Consider the following 16,183-nt stretch of genomic DNA (forward strand, 5'->3'; position numbering starts at 1 on the left):
ATAAATATGACATAATTAAACTTTATTGCTTATAATTTACACCATGATTAATCATAGCTGAAAGGCCATGCTTGCATTCCACACAGTGCTTTAAAATAAAATGCCTTTCCAAATGAACAAATGTTCAGTATTAATAATTGCATTTGGAAGTGCTTTTATCCAAAACTACTTGTATGATTATTCTAGAAATAGTCAACGTCAGAAAGTGGCGTTTTAATGGATAAATTACTTTCTATAATAGCAAACCATTTACTTAGTGGAATAGAGAAGATTTGGGAAAGTAACTCCCCATCAATAAGTACAACTTTTGCATGTAAATTTGTATATTACTGAAAAAAAACCTTGCCATGTTTTTTCCTTTTAAATAATTGACCGCTTTAGTTTTATATCTCAACATTTTTAAAACATGAAAGTATTTATTAGCAAACAGCTGCACATCTGACGCACTTAAACATAAGTAAATAATGTGGATCATGATCACATTTCATTGAAGTATAAATTTGTCATTTGGCAATTTATCTATCCATTATGAAAAAGATACCAAAATAAAATAATGTTATTAATGAAACATTTTTTTTGTTTTTTTTTTTTCTGGAATATATGAAAAAATCTGTAGCATACTCGGTTTTAAAGGTATCATGATGTTCATCAAAACGCAAATTTACTTTCTGTAGGCAAGCGGTCAGCTTGCGGTTGCTGCTAAGGAAAGACAAACCTCGGGGAGATGACCAAGCCCTCTCTACCACCGCTTCCGGCACTGACCCTAGTTTGCAGATAGCAGGACCTCAGGCTAAATCAGCACTGCCCTACTCTCCTATAGTAAGCTAAGGAGGGTAGAGTCAGGAAAACACACACACACTAATTATTAAACAAAGATAATTGAGTATTGGTGATTGGCTAAACATAACAGAGAATTGAAAGGAAAAAGGAACACTGAAGTATCTGCAGGTTACCCTGGGGCTGTGGAAAAGGAAGGATCTGCATGGCCAGATCTAGAACTGGGGAGGAAGGGCCCTGGGACATAGGATTGGGACCCAGACCTCTGATAAGAGCAGCTGGGTGGTGCTGGTGCCTCTGAAGGGATGTGATGATGAGAGGCCTGGCAGGGCACCAGGAAGCTGAGCCTGGAACCAGTGGCCACTTCCAAGGTAAAAGATTATTGCTATGGCGACACTGATAAAAACCCAAAGCATAAAGGGAGGGGGCCTGCCTTGTCCCCTCCTCCTCTCTTCTAGTCACCATCTATTGTTCCTACTTCAAACCCTGAGGAAGAACCAGCAGACAAAGGAGGTGTCAGCCTACTGGCCCCAGCCTAGTATCAGAAGGGAACATTTAAAAGGGTAGGTTTGAAAGAAAGAGGGGTCACTTAATTAGCTCTATTTGTACCTTCCACGAAAATAGATCACCAGAGGGAGTTCCATGCTATAGTCTCAATGTTATATATTTTTGGAAGTGGGAAAGGATTTAAATTGGCTTTCCTAATTCCACTCGCCGCCTTGGGCTGTGGCAAGTCATTTGGCTAAATTGGAATGCACAGACCCAGTTGAATGCCAACAAAGGCAAGCCTAAAGCAGTGAGTGGATTCATCAGGACATAGTGTCAGCACCACTAGGAGCAAAGGTCAAACAAAGACTGACATCTGAAAGAAAGAAAAAAAGAAGGAAGGGAGGGAGGAAGGGAGGAAGGAAGCAAGAGAGAGAGAGGGAGAAAGAAAGAAGGAAAGAAGAAAGAAAGAAAGAAAGAAAGAAAGAAAGAAAGAAAGAAAGAAAGAAAGAAAGAAAGAAACATCGGGTGCACAGAGACTAAAACTATCCAATAAGCTGAATGAGCTTGACAGTGGACTCATCCCTAGATCCCACAAAAAGAAGCTGTAACCCTCTTGACACCTTAATTTCAGTCTTGTAAGACCCAGAGCAGGAAGATACTGAATGAATGTTGTTTTTAAGCCACTAAACTGGTAGTAATTTGTTAGAGCAGGCATAGAAACCTAATACAAAGGGCCATCAAGGGTGGTACATTTGCCCCAAGCTGGCTTCTTCTTATCACTTTGGAAAGTTCTAAATTTTGAGAAAAGGAAGAGAAACCTCTACTGTAGCTAGCAGTGCAGTAGGCACCCTTGAATTGCAACCTAGAATGTCCCTTCAGAATGAAAAGCTGAACAAGTCAGGCCCCACTATGCCTCTCTTCTGGGCATGGGACATTCTCGCACCCAGCAGTGAATCCATTCTAGTAAAAAGAAGACCAGGGATAAAACCTATTTCCCTCTTACCCTGAAGTGACTATATTCTCTAACTTATGTACACCAGAAACTAACAAACAAATAAAGAGTTGTGTGCTTGCCAGACATCTCTGGGTGGGCTTGCTTGGGAAGAAAGCTCAGAGTCTATTATTCCTAGACCTACGTAGTACTTTGATAAATAAATCTTCCTTTGAGCACTATGAAAAGGCATTACTTTTGGCCAAGTGATAGTAGATATAGTTATTTTTGGGGTCCTGGATTTTTTTTAAAAAATTAATGTTTATTTATTTTTGAGAGAGAGAGAGAGAGAGAGAGAGAGAGAGAGAGAGAGAGAAAGAGTGGGGGAGGGACAGAAAGAGAAGGAAACACAGAATCCAAAGAGGGCTTCAGTCTCCCAGCTGGTAGCACAGAGACTGATGCGGAGCTTGAACTCACAAACTGTGAGATCATGACCTGAGCCGAAGTTGGATGCTCAACTGACTAGATAACTTTATTAGATTGTGATTGATGGTCATCTAATAAATATTGTATTTGTTAGGAACATTTGATATCTGATATGAACACTGGGTGTAAATCAAGCCCAGTGCAGGCATACAGACCTTCTAGCTAGGCACATTCCATGAACTCCCACCGACAGGTTTTGTAACTATATTTGAGGTGCATTGCCAGGTACCTGCTATAGTTAAACAACAACAACAACAACAACAACAACAACAACTTGTCCAGATCATGTAGTTGAAATAAGACAAAAGAAAGTATTTAGTCTTCTCACAAAAGATTTAATAAATGCAGCGGTCTTGTGTGAAACTATTTAATTAAAGTAGACATCACTGAAACTTGGATCTCCTCTGTGGAATATCGAAGTTGAAACAGTGAACTAGCCACTGCCACACCAGCAAGGGCTGATGTCATAACTGTGACTGAACAGACTGCTGCCATTATGGTACCTGGTATGAAGCCACGGGCTTTGCCAGCACTTTTGTGTGTGTGCTCTTCCAAAAAAAGATCAGGATCAATTGGCTTCCATGTAGCAAGGCCTGAGATATATCTGGACACTCCTTTCACAAAGTTATTTGAGTTATTCTGCAATATTTCATCAGTGGATCAGACATGTTTTAACACAATATGAGCTACTGATAGGTGTTGAAATGTTCCTTTGCATTGAAGATACTGTGTTGGTGACTCCCACTGAGGAAATTGCTCACCCTGCAGTGATTAAAGGTAGTCGGGCCATGAATGAGGAGGAAATGCAGAGCTCTGATGTACCAATGTCTCCTATTGTGACTTGAACATGGCATATCCTACTAGGGGCCAACCCAGATCCCTAAGGCCTTGGTCAGTTTTTTTTCTTCTTGTTGTTGTTTTTAATGTTTTATTTATTTTTAAGACAGAGAGAGACAGAACATGAGTGGGGATGGGGCAGAAAGAGAGGGAGACAGAATCTGAAGCAGGCTCCAGGCTCTGAGCTGTCAGCACAGAGCCCGACGCGGGGCTCGAACTCACGAACTGTGAGATCATGATCTGGGCCAAAGTCGGACACTCAACCGACTGACCCACCCGGGCGCCCCATGGCCTTGGTCAGTTTTAACAAGAGGTGGCAATGCACTCATGAGTCACAGAACTCGTATCACTCACCGCATTACCTAAACTAGTGGTAGGAAAGGTATGAAACTTGTCACCTATCCAGGGGAATGCTATGGCAATTTGCCATGAAGATAATAAATATCTGATTGTACATAACACTGGATACTCTTCTTGATGGGTGAAAATTTAGATCCAGGTCTTGGATGTGAAAAATGCTATCTTGAGAATTGGCGAAATACATATTTACATAGATGCATGGATCGTCACTATTAATGGCTTTGGCTCTCTGATGAGGCCATTGGACACCACAACAGTGGTGAGTAAATACATAGTGATAAAATGTACATATAACTTACACTCCCCCTCACTTGCTCTCATTCTTACTCCATCTCTTTGTCTATCCATCTATATCAATATTCTATTCCTTTACCTACCTACCTACCCCCCCCCATCTATCCATCTATCTAACTAACAAACTAACTTGTATTCTCACACAAAGAGCAACCCCATTTAAAGGAAAGTGGTGTGAATCAGCATATGTCCTCATCATTTCTACTATAGGTTGGTGAATTTGTGCTCAACATCATTACAGTAATTGAGTTATCACAAAGAACTATAAAATTTGTCCTATTTGTCACCCGGGTATACCAGGGTCTATGCAGAGGAATTCTACAGGAACCGTTTTCAGCTCTTTGTTAGTTATACACACTCATTCCCACTCTACCTGGTCTGAGTTCCCAGGTGTCAGGGGTATGGAATTATAAGATATTTAGAAGGTAAAGTGAACCTTCCCTTTTGTTCCTTTTTCATGCCAAATTTTAATCCCTAATAGTCTAATTTTTATAACAGATCCTGACACAATCAGTACTTCATAAGATCTGGGAACAAGCCAGGACTTCTTCCTAATGCACTGGTGGCATTCTTCTCTATCAAAGAGCTACCAGATACATGCATACTTGACTACGCTCTCAAACAACACCCAACCTGTATGCCCATCAAAGGAAGTATCAACCCTAGACAGATATTGATGTTATCTTGAGCTAAACTGTGGTGCTCTGTGCCCCCAGGGCTTGTTTTCTTCTATAGATGGCAGACAATTCCCTGCCTCTCCTTTGAGTCTGAATGAGATTAATGCTGTGGAAAAAATGGTAAAATCTTTTTGACACTGACCAAAAGACCGAGCAGTTAGTAATGCATCTCCTTTCACTCTCTGTTGCTAGCACTGTGGCCTCCCTGGAGCTGTCAGGGACACAGGCTTTCGCAATGCAATCATTCCTCATTTGGTAGGTAGTTATAAAAGCCCAGTGTGTGATCTGAGATTCAAGGGACACCCCGTGGGAAGTTTGCTGATCAGACAGCCTGGTTCTTTATTGAGAAGCAGACAAGCATTAGTTCTTTGTCCAGATTGTATTAGCCCTGGACTCTTTATGGCTCTCCAGGAAAGAGTATCTGAAGTGTCCAAATATTTATACTACTTTTCAGTCAATACCTTAGCCTAAATTGAGCTCTCAATGCAATCTCTGGAGGAGCAGTTCAGATGACTCCAGATATTCCAATCTTAGCCTTGGTGTGGTAGATTTTATAATATGTTTGCGATCTATCAGATCATGCATTAACTCCTTCAGCCATCCCAGCAGATGTTGAAGCTCCTGTGAAAGTCCAAGTGACTATGGTTTAAGACTGGCTTACATTTAAAGGAAAATGTCTGGACTGAATCAGCATATATACCCATATTTAATTCTCAGACTGCACTTAGCTTGTATTTCATAAGAATTTAAGAACTGGCCAGAGAGTAGAGTAGAAAAGTCCTTGGGATGAATGGTTCTGCACCTTCATTCCCCTTCCCTTCCCATGTAGTCTGACACAGAGATGCTTACCTTCATGGAACTAGATTTTAGATTAACAACTAGAATTCTGGCTGATATCAACAAGAGTGATACAAATCTTTTCTGCTGAGCTATGGATTTGTTTTCTAGGTCTGAGTTCTTTTGGCATATCTCTTGTTAAAAAAAAAAAAAATATATATATATATATATATATATATATATATATATATATATATATAATGTTCCCTACTCTATTTTAGGATAGTCTACACCTATAGCGAGCTATTCCCAGGTAGGATATCCTGTAGTAGAATGAGTCTGCTGTTCCAAGAAGTATGTAGCTCAAGGGACACTGTGTGCTCACATTGTCTATGAGTTTTTAACCACTTTGTCATAAGTGTAATAACTTATGTAATAACAATTATACAAAATCTCCATGATTGTGAGGAAGGACGTGGGAGCATATTCTCATTTTCCATTTAGATTATGAGTACCTTGAATTCTAAAGTAGAATTTTATATCTCCTGTAATCTAGAAATATTCATGCATAAACTGTTTGTAATAGGTATTTCTGGATGAAAATTCTAAATTCATGAGTCATTTACTTAAATTTTCAAAAAATTAAATCTTGTCTCTACAACCTGATTGTATGTACTATTGAAACAGAGACATTATTTACATCTTAATAATTTTCTGGAATCAACTACCTCAGCTTTAAAGATAGTGGATAATAAGGGTGACTGGGTGGCTCAGTCGGTTAAGCATCCAGCTCTTGATTTCAGCTCAGGTTGTGATCTAAGGGTTTGTGAGCTTGAGCCCTGCATCGAGCTCTGAGCTGAGTGCAAGCCTGCTTGGGATTCTCTCTCTTGTCTCTCTCTCTTCCCTCCCCTCTACCTCTTTCTCCAAAAATAAACTTTAAAAAAATAAATAAAGCTAGTAGATAATAAATTTATGTTTGTTGAAAGGTTCATGGGTTTACCTGTATATTGAACATGTTAAATATATTAATAGAGTTCTATTATTCTGAGCAATGTATTTATTTGGGGATATATGACATATATCCCTCACACGTACATATATGCAATATATATATATATTCCTTATACAGACAAATGGAATGTACATTGATAATGCAATAAAAAAATCTCTCATATCACTCATTCAGAGTCTCTGTATCCTTTCTTATTACCATACTTTCTGCTTGTGTCCAGAAATTCCAGAATAAACTATATATTCTACCCATAAATATTATTTTATCCAAATAGTAGCATATAGGCACATTTTCTGCATTTTTCCCACTTATTACTGACATATAGCTTTCATTCCATAGGAGTACATATAAAGGTTCAAGTTGCTTCACTCTACTTTTAGTAGGTATGTAATATCTATTTTGTATATCTCGTGAGTGTTTGTGTATACGTGGAAGTGAATTAAATAGACAAAATTCCCACTACCATGAAACTAGCAATCTAGTTAGGAGAGACAGTCATCTAATAAATACACAATAACAAATATATAGTATATTTGATAGTAGTAAGTTATATTCAGACAGAAACGGAAAGGTAAAAGGAGTGTTAAGATATGGTGGGGGAGGGAGTGGGTTTGTTAGTTTCCACCAAAGAACTACTAAAGGTTTCAGTGAGAAGATGACATTTGGAAGAGGTTCAAAAGGGATGAAGAAGTGAGCTGTGTTGCTTTCGAAAGGCTTGCACCTTGAAGAACGAGAAGCGCAGGTATGAAGTGCTGAAAATGTCCCAGCTGCAGCTAGGAGAGGGGAATAGCTGGGACACAGTGCAGGAGAGGATTCTGGTAGGTCAAGTCTAAGAATATACTGGAACCAGCTCAATTATCAGTTATTGGCTTTTCCACTGAGAAATAAGAGTAGTAATGGAGTCTTGAGTAGGTTTACATTAGAAAAATATCCTGATCTTACTTCACATTCACAGGGACACTGTGCATTCTATGTTAAGAAAAGGTAACTTAAGGGTGAGGAAAGAAGCAGAGAGAGTAGGTGGAAAGCAACTTTAGAACTCCCAGAAGAGAAATGGTGGTGGCTTGATAGAGTGCTATCAGTAGAGATAGGGATAATTGGTCATTATCTGTATGTATTTTGCAACTAAAACCAACAAGAAGTAATGATGGATGGGATGTGGTAAGTGAGAAGTAAAACAAGAGTCAAGGAAGATCCCACAATTTCCATCCAAAGTAATGGGAAGGAAGGAATTGTGAGGGAGATAAGAAGCTCTATTTAGGGTCTATGAAGTTTAATATGACTATCAGTTACTCATATAAACTAGGGAAAAATGGTAGTGAAAGCATGAGTGTGGTAAGAAAGAATACATACAAAGTGAATAGAGTAAGTCAGGTGTGGTTTGAGGCATAGCAGAAGGAATGACTAAAAAGAAAAGAGTGATTGGAAAGGAAGATTGGAAAGGAAATGGAGATTATTGGGGTTTACAGTTATCGGTTTGACTAAGTTACTACAGTTACAGTTTGATTAAGTCATCACTGTGGTTGCTGGTATTTGTGTCAAGTGTAACATCAATGGAGGAGATGAGTCTAAAAACTGGAAGAGAGGCCATTTGAGAAATCATTTTGAAATCAATAAAACGTATGAAATAATTAATACAAAATTTAAAATTTAGTTGAATAATACAGCCCTAACTATAGTTTACAATGCAATTGATATAGAGAAAGAATATAGTTGTGTATTGAATTCTAAATGTAGTTAAGAGGGCAAAAATACTGTAGTTTTCAAAGTAGTGTTTTCTGAAAATTAAAGTATAAGGATGGCTTACTTATTTTTTTTTTATTTTTTCCCCTTTCAAGATGTCATTTTCACATTTTGGCATTATGCAAGCACATACTTGTCTTTCTATCTGAAGAGCAGCAGTTCTGATTTCTTCATGGTAATCAACCATGGTCTTGCAGTAGCTGAGATTTTTTTAAGTTGTTCAAATGAGGCCTTTTGCTTTTACTATGTCCATCAGTTAACACAGCATCCCGCCTTTAAGGACTGCTTCCATCAAAGGGCAGTTTAATAATAGCCGTAATATTTTCATTACCCAAACTTTTATGCATCATTCATTTTACCCCTTTTCTTATTATATTTTAAATACTCTAATTAAACTCCTCTGTAGTGATCATTTAAATGCGTCCTATTTATACACGTGCATACACATACGAACACGCACACAAAAGTTGTGCCCACCCACACCACCCTTCTCCAGTTTTAATATGTTCCTTTATGATAAGGATCCTATCCATTTTTATCAAATTATACAATACAGTTTCCTATTGCAGCTGTGACAAATTAACACATTCTTAGAGGCTTAAAACAACACATATTTATTACCTCACAGTTCTGTAACATAGAAGTCCTGTTTGGCTCATTGGTTCTGTTGGTTTCTCCCCTTAAGGTTGTAAAAGAGGAAAACTGGAACAAAGTGTCAATATCTGCCCACTGGGCTCTTAATAGGAGACTCTCGAAAGAATCTGACTCCATTGACTCCTATTATTGCCAAAATCCAGTGCCTTAAAGGGTATTACTGAGATCTCCATTATTTGGCTGGCTGTCGGGGGTGGGGGGAGGTTACCCTCTGCTCTTGGATGCCTTTCTGGTCATTGCATGTGGTCCTCTACAGTTGGAATATTTATGAATTCCACATTTGCTGTATTTCTTCTGCCCCAAGTTGGAGAAAGTTCTCTGGCCTCTGATTAGATTGGGCCCACCTGGATAACCCAGAACAAGCTCTCTATTTTTAGATTTATAACCCAAATTACCTCCACAAAGTCCCTTTTGTGATGTAATGTCATATATTTTCAGGTTCCAGGGATTAAGATATGGACATCTTTGGGGACCATACCCTTCAGAACAGCTTTCAGCTTCATCTTTGGTATTTCATGTTTGATTAGCAACTTCTGCACTCTTCACCAACTCCATTGTGAAAGCCGTCGTGATTAGCTTGAATCTAACTAAACTTTGAAATGCCCACCTTTCTATCTATATCTATATCTATATCTATATCTATATCTATATCTATATATCTATCTATCACCTATCTATCTATATATTTCTCTTCCTTTCCAAGTCTTCATGCTATTAACCTCTTCTCTGTCTATTCCTGTACTGCTCACCCTAATAATTTTCATTGGCTATAGGAATTGTGCCTTCTTATAAAACATTTACTCTTCAAAATATACAATGAAGTCCAGAATCCACATTTGCCTATTACCACTTTTTTTAAAATATATTTTATATTTTATATTGTCAAATTGGCCTATTTCCCTTTCATGGAGGCAGGACATTTAATCCCATCTTGATTCAGTTAAGAGAAGATCTACACTTGAAATACTTTCTAGCTATGCACACTATCATCCTTTTAAGTCAGTGATCCTGTAGACATTCTCTGTGCCAAACACTCTCAATACTTTGGGTAACATCATGACTTTTTTTCAATTCTAAACTAAATACATTCACATTTCCTTAACTGCTTTCCAAAGTGTGATTTACAGAAAAGTTGCAGAATGTGGCACCAGATGTGTGGGACCCAGAGAAGGATTATAGACCAAACTGCTCTGCATGTGGGACCTGGGGGCAAACAGCAGATCCCTCCATGCTTTTAAGAAGGCCTCCCACAGAGGTCACTGTGAGGACTACATTAGAAATACACATTAAGAAAACTTTACAACCTGGGGCGCCTGGGTGGCTCAGGTGGTTGAGTGTCTGACTTTGGCTCAGGTCATGATCTTGCACTTCCTGAGTTAGAGCCACGTGTCGGGCTCTGTGCTGACAGCTCGGAGCCTGGAGCCTGCTTCAGATTCTGTGTCTCCCTTTCTCTCTGTCCCTCCCCTGCTCACGCTCTATCTCTGTCTCTTAAAAATATATAAACGTTGAAAAAAATTAAAAAAAAAAGGAAACTTTACAACCTAAAAATTACAAGAGCCTTTTCAATAGTTACATTACCTCTTTACTAGAAATCCTAAACCCAGATTCTATCCAGTTTGACAGACTGAAAATGAGAATAACTATTTTTTCAATTATAGATAACCCATATTTTAAAAAATATTTAGACAACAAAGACAAGTAGTATGAACATGACACAACCATCCTTAATATTTTGATGAGTATACATGTATATAGATATACATGTTTACGCACATGCATGTATATATGAATATATGAATATGTATATACTCATGAATATATGTGTTTATATATGCATATACACACATACATGTATACATAGGTAGGTATATATTTATATTATATATTCAAATGTGCACATACATATACACATAGCATGCATATTTTATTTTCATTTAGCATGATGTATAATTTTTAAAATTAATAGCTATTGTGGCAATATTCTTTAGCAATACGTTCTGAGACAAGTTGCTGTACTTATTGGCTGAAGCCTCATGCCTGCCTGTAACTATTTTGTAGAAATGCACTTTCAGGGGCAATGTATATTTTATTTTTAAAAATGTTTTTATTTACTTTTGAGAGAGAAAGAGTGGGAGAGAGGGGAGGAGGGGCAGAGAGAGAGGGAGGCAGAGGCTCTGAATCAGACTCCACACTGACAGCAGAGAACCCAGTGCTAGGCTCCGTGTCAGAAATGTGAGACCATGACCTGATCCAAAGCTGGACACTTAACTGACTGAGCCATCCAGGTGCCCCTGTACACTTTAAAGCTGTAAATTAATTCCTAACATCTTTTTGATGATCTCACTTCAGGAGTCGAGGAAAGAAGATATTATTTTAGTTTGTTTATTAACTGTGAGACCTCCAAGTGGGAAAAGGCAGCATATTTCTAAAAGGACCAAGTGTCATGAGCACAAGAATGTTGAAGTCTTTAGTGTGGTTAAATATTATCTCATCACATTCCTCAATTATAAGTACACCCTTAGTTATAATTAGCAGATCTTCTGAGTAAAGAAACCAATAGAAATCATTCTCCATTTAAAAAATAATTTATCTTACATGAAAAAAAATAATCATGAAAGAAAATTTACTAATTACCAAATTCATCCAAAAAGGTAGTAAAAGAATATTAGTGAAAATCCTATCCCTATAAAATTACCACTACAACAATTTGGTGACTTTAATTTCAGATTCTCTCTCCCTCCCTTCCTCCCTTCCTCCCTTTCTCCATCTCCCTCCCTCCCCCCCCCTCTCTTTCTCTCTCTTTCTCTCTCTCTTCCTATCAAGTTAGCTTCTGTTGTCACATTTCTATGTCTGTCTCTGACTCTCCTATTTCCCCTCTGTAAGGACCCTTGTGATACCTTAGGCCAGCCATGTAATTCGGAACCTTTCCATCCCCAGATCCTTAACTGAATTATTAATCACTGTTTCAACATCCTTTTAGCCATATGAGGTAAAATATTCACAGGGTTTGGGGATTAGGATGTGAGCATATTGAGAGGGCCATCATCATTCTCTCTAGCACAGGGTCTGCACAGGAATAATCTGTAAAGATGGCATTTTATGTCATAGTGATCAATCTCTAGAGTCAGATTTCAAATCTTACTGTTACCATTTAATAACTATATTAATTTCGGTTATATAAGGCTACATGAGCTTCAATTTCCACTCTGTTCTCATTTATAAAATTTTTAAAAATAATTTCAGAAACATAGTATAATACCTTAATCACAGCAAACTATTGTTATTATTAACCAGAAGCTGAAGTATTCCTATTTTAGTAACTTGGATTTATAAATACTGAATTTATACCATCTATATGGGTGTGTTATAAAGAAAGAACAGTTCTTTCAGAATTCCGCCCCCCCCCCCCACCAGGTATCAGCCACTAATTATTTGGAGTTAATTTATTAAATGAAATATTTGGCATAGGTGCCCTAAAGAACCTTCACAGGATTCACAGAAAATGAACAAAGGCAAGAAACTGTCTCTCTTATGTTCTCCTTTTTTTTAATTTTTAATTTTTGCTATATAATATATTACATATAGGTGATAATGTATTTTCTTCTTTATTCCAGGCCAGGTTTGAGAATAAAAGTGAGGATTATTAGAATTATGCTAAGAAAAGAGATGCAAACCAGGATGTTTTGTTACTTTAATTAAATAAAAATAAAATCATATTAAATGATGTCATTCATCCTGTCAATATACAATTTTTAGTGCATATTAATGCACCTGCTGAAAAAACAGAAAAATTCAACTACAGGTTTATCTTGCAATGGCTGTATATTTGAGGGATTTTATGTTTGTCAAGATGTCTAATGTACAGTGTAGCCTTAATTGACAATCCTATGCTTTCCACCACTTTTGTTATTCAAGATGTTTCCATGTAACTCTTGTCACTTTTGATCTTGTGTGTCATAATATTCAATCCTGAAATTTATGTTTATTAAGTGAATTAAATAGTAGTGTCTCTATAGCCCTATGATATATATTAAATAGGACACAAAGTTATTGATCTTATCAAGAAATTGAAAAAGCCTATGCATTGTGTATTGTAATAATGGGTATATTTTGAATCTCAAATGGCCATAAGTTTTTTATTCACATTACGGTAGCAGAATCAAAAATACTAAAAATGTCCTAGGTATATGATGTAATGCATAATTTTTTCCAGTGATTTGTGGCAACTTTAATTTATGCATATGTGGACTTTGCCTGGCTTTGTATCAAGATAAAGAAAATGCCTTAGTGTAAACAAATTTGAAGAAAACATACTTTTAACAATTTAAAACACAACAAAAATAGATATTATTTATTGGGCCTCTCTCAAAGACCAACATTTGTCAATTATTCTCTTCTCCAAATTAGTATATATTGGATAAAAATATAATGAAATTTGAGTGTACATATAGAATACAGATATTTTAGATTGTAATTTAAAAATTAAAACAGTAAAAAGTTGGCATTAATCTAAAGATTGTTTTTCTTGAAAATATATGTAGCTGTTATATACTGAGCTGGATTTTTTTGAACAAGCATATCAAACTTTAAAAAATATCATAAGGACTATTTTTTTCTTCTGAAACATAATGGTTCATGTCTCTGACAGGTAGTCTCTGAGCTTTCCAGGGGCTAGAGCTATGCTTTAAGGCTTTTGTTTCCAATAAACAAGCACAATGCTTACATCATAAAGGTTTATACATCATAAATAAATGGATTTTAGGTATCTATAATTATTCTGCTTAAGAAAACCTTAGGCTATGCTGTTTCGGGGACAGTGGTCTAAGCCAGGAATTTTTGATGTGGGCCCAGAGCTCCAGCAAAAACAGTTTTCTGAATTGAATCTAAATGCTCCCTTGGAAAGATGTGAGGATGTAATCTGCTTAGGTGTTGAGATTCAAATCCACATTTGATAAAGCATTTTGAAAATTTACATGTAAAATCCTCAAATAAATCTGCTATTACATTATCATTCCCAATATAGAAGTCACTTGAAGAAACCCATTCATTTCCATGATTTCTCCTATAAATCCAAAGATTGCAGTTATACATCAAGATTTTTATACTTTGTGAACACTATCTATGAGGCAAATTCATTTTTATTAAAAGACAAATCAATAAAATAGTTAAAAACTAGATGACATTTAATTAACAATAATTCCAATTTATAGATGCTGTATAATAAATATGACAGATCACCTGTTTTTTAAAATCTTAATTCTATTTTTAAGAGATGCTACTAAACACATTCTTGGTTTATCATTTTCCTTCATCATCTCTCCCTTTGCTTTAATATGTCTAACAGTCTCTCCAACATAAACATTGGAGAAACACATGTAATTTTTTAAATCTTGTGTTAGTGTTTTGTTACCTGCTATTTCCCTTGATTGACATCTTTGACTTTTTCTTTTACACCAATATACCAGTTATGGTTGCCTCTAACTCAAAATACATCCAGATCCTTCCAGTTCTCATTTCTTTCACTGCTAGTACTACGGCTCAAGCCAACAACATCCCTAGTTTATACTACTTCCAAAGCCTTCTCACTGGTTCCCTTCCTTTTGCACTTCTCCCTATAGTTAGCTCTCTACAAAGCGGCCAGGGTGATTGTTTTAAAATATCACATGGTAATATATATGTATCTGCCAAAACCATACAATGGCTACTTAGCTCACTTAAAGTAGAACCAGAAGTCTTACCATTCCCCCAGAATCATTACGTGATTTAGCCCCACCCTATTTTTTGGAATGCTCTTCACTAATCCCGATTTATGATGACTAATCTGCTCTCTATTTCTCTTGGCAGCAGACCTAGGTCCTGATCTCCTAATGACCACCCAATAAAGGTCATTATACAGGCATGAGAGCATCACATTCACCATAAAGTGGGAGACACAATGTTGGGTACAAAATCTTCTCCATTGCTCTCTTGTGCGGTGGGTGTGACCGCATGACCTCCATTGTAATGTGTCTTACCTCCTGTCAGAGTCCCTAAGAGTGTCTAGGAATACTTCTCCAATTCTGGGAGATGCAGGAGAGAAACATCAAAGGAAAAGACTTCAAAAGGGAAGGACTGGAGAAGGTGAAAGGCCTTAAGACTTGTTTACACAGCTGAATGAGGCTGCTGTTTCCTAAGGAATGCCTAGAGCCATTAACATTGCCCAGGGCTGGATCTTCCTTCACACTTGACCCTTCTTAGTGTTATAGAAACCAATTAACTTGAAATTCAACCTTGAAAAGCTAAACCATTACATTGATTAACACACTTGCTTAGCTGGCTTTATGCACATAGTCTTTAGCAATTATCCTAATGAAAAGAAGCTTCATTCTGGAGTCCCGGGCCTCATTCCGACTGGAGTATGAGGACCTTCACTTAACTGCACTTTGTTTGTGGACTCATGTTTTGCAACTCCGGACATACTCCCTGCAACACTTTTTCTCTTCTTATAGTTGACATGAAAGGACAACAAGGAGCACTGATCTCACATTAAGAATTATTATGTAAGTATGAGATGACCTCTTATGTGTTGGAGATAAACTTGTTTCTACAAATTTGACCATCCTTTTGTTTTCCTTTGCCTGTTACTTATTTATCATTTCTATTTTCATTCTTAATTTGTTAATTTGTTTTTCTTATCAATAGCATAGTAGTATTCTTTTTAATATAGTCTGAGAGTCTGAGAGTATCTTTTAGAGGGTGATCTTATTTATTTCAAGTTTTCACAATAATTGTTACAGTTAATAATTTAAACTTATTTACCATTGGATGTACACTGTATTTCTTATGTATTCTCCTTACTTACCTTTTTTTATATATTTTTAGTTTCTTCAATTTCGTATTCATTAGGGTATTTTTAAATGTGTAATGTCTACCTATTTTCCATAGCACTATTGTTACATTTCTCTATATTGAAGGGTAGCAGAAGGTCTCACCCCAAAATATGACTACAGGAATTCAGAACATGCCACTTCAAAATATACCACTTTAATAGATTGATTATTTTGAGTTCTAGGTACTTGAACAACAGAAAATGCAATGAGAACCTTTCTCTAAATTCCCCTTATCTGCCTAAAGACAGGTTCCACAAAAGGAACTCAATTGTCATAA

The sequence above is a fragment of the Felis catus genome, chromosome A1, assembly GCF_018350175.1.
Source record: "Felis catus isolate Fca126 chromosome A1, F.catus_Fca126_mat1.0, whole genome shotgun sequence".
NCBI lineage: Eukaryota > Metazoa > Chordata > Mammalia > Carnivora > Felidae > Felis > Felis catus.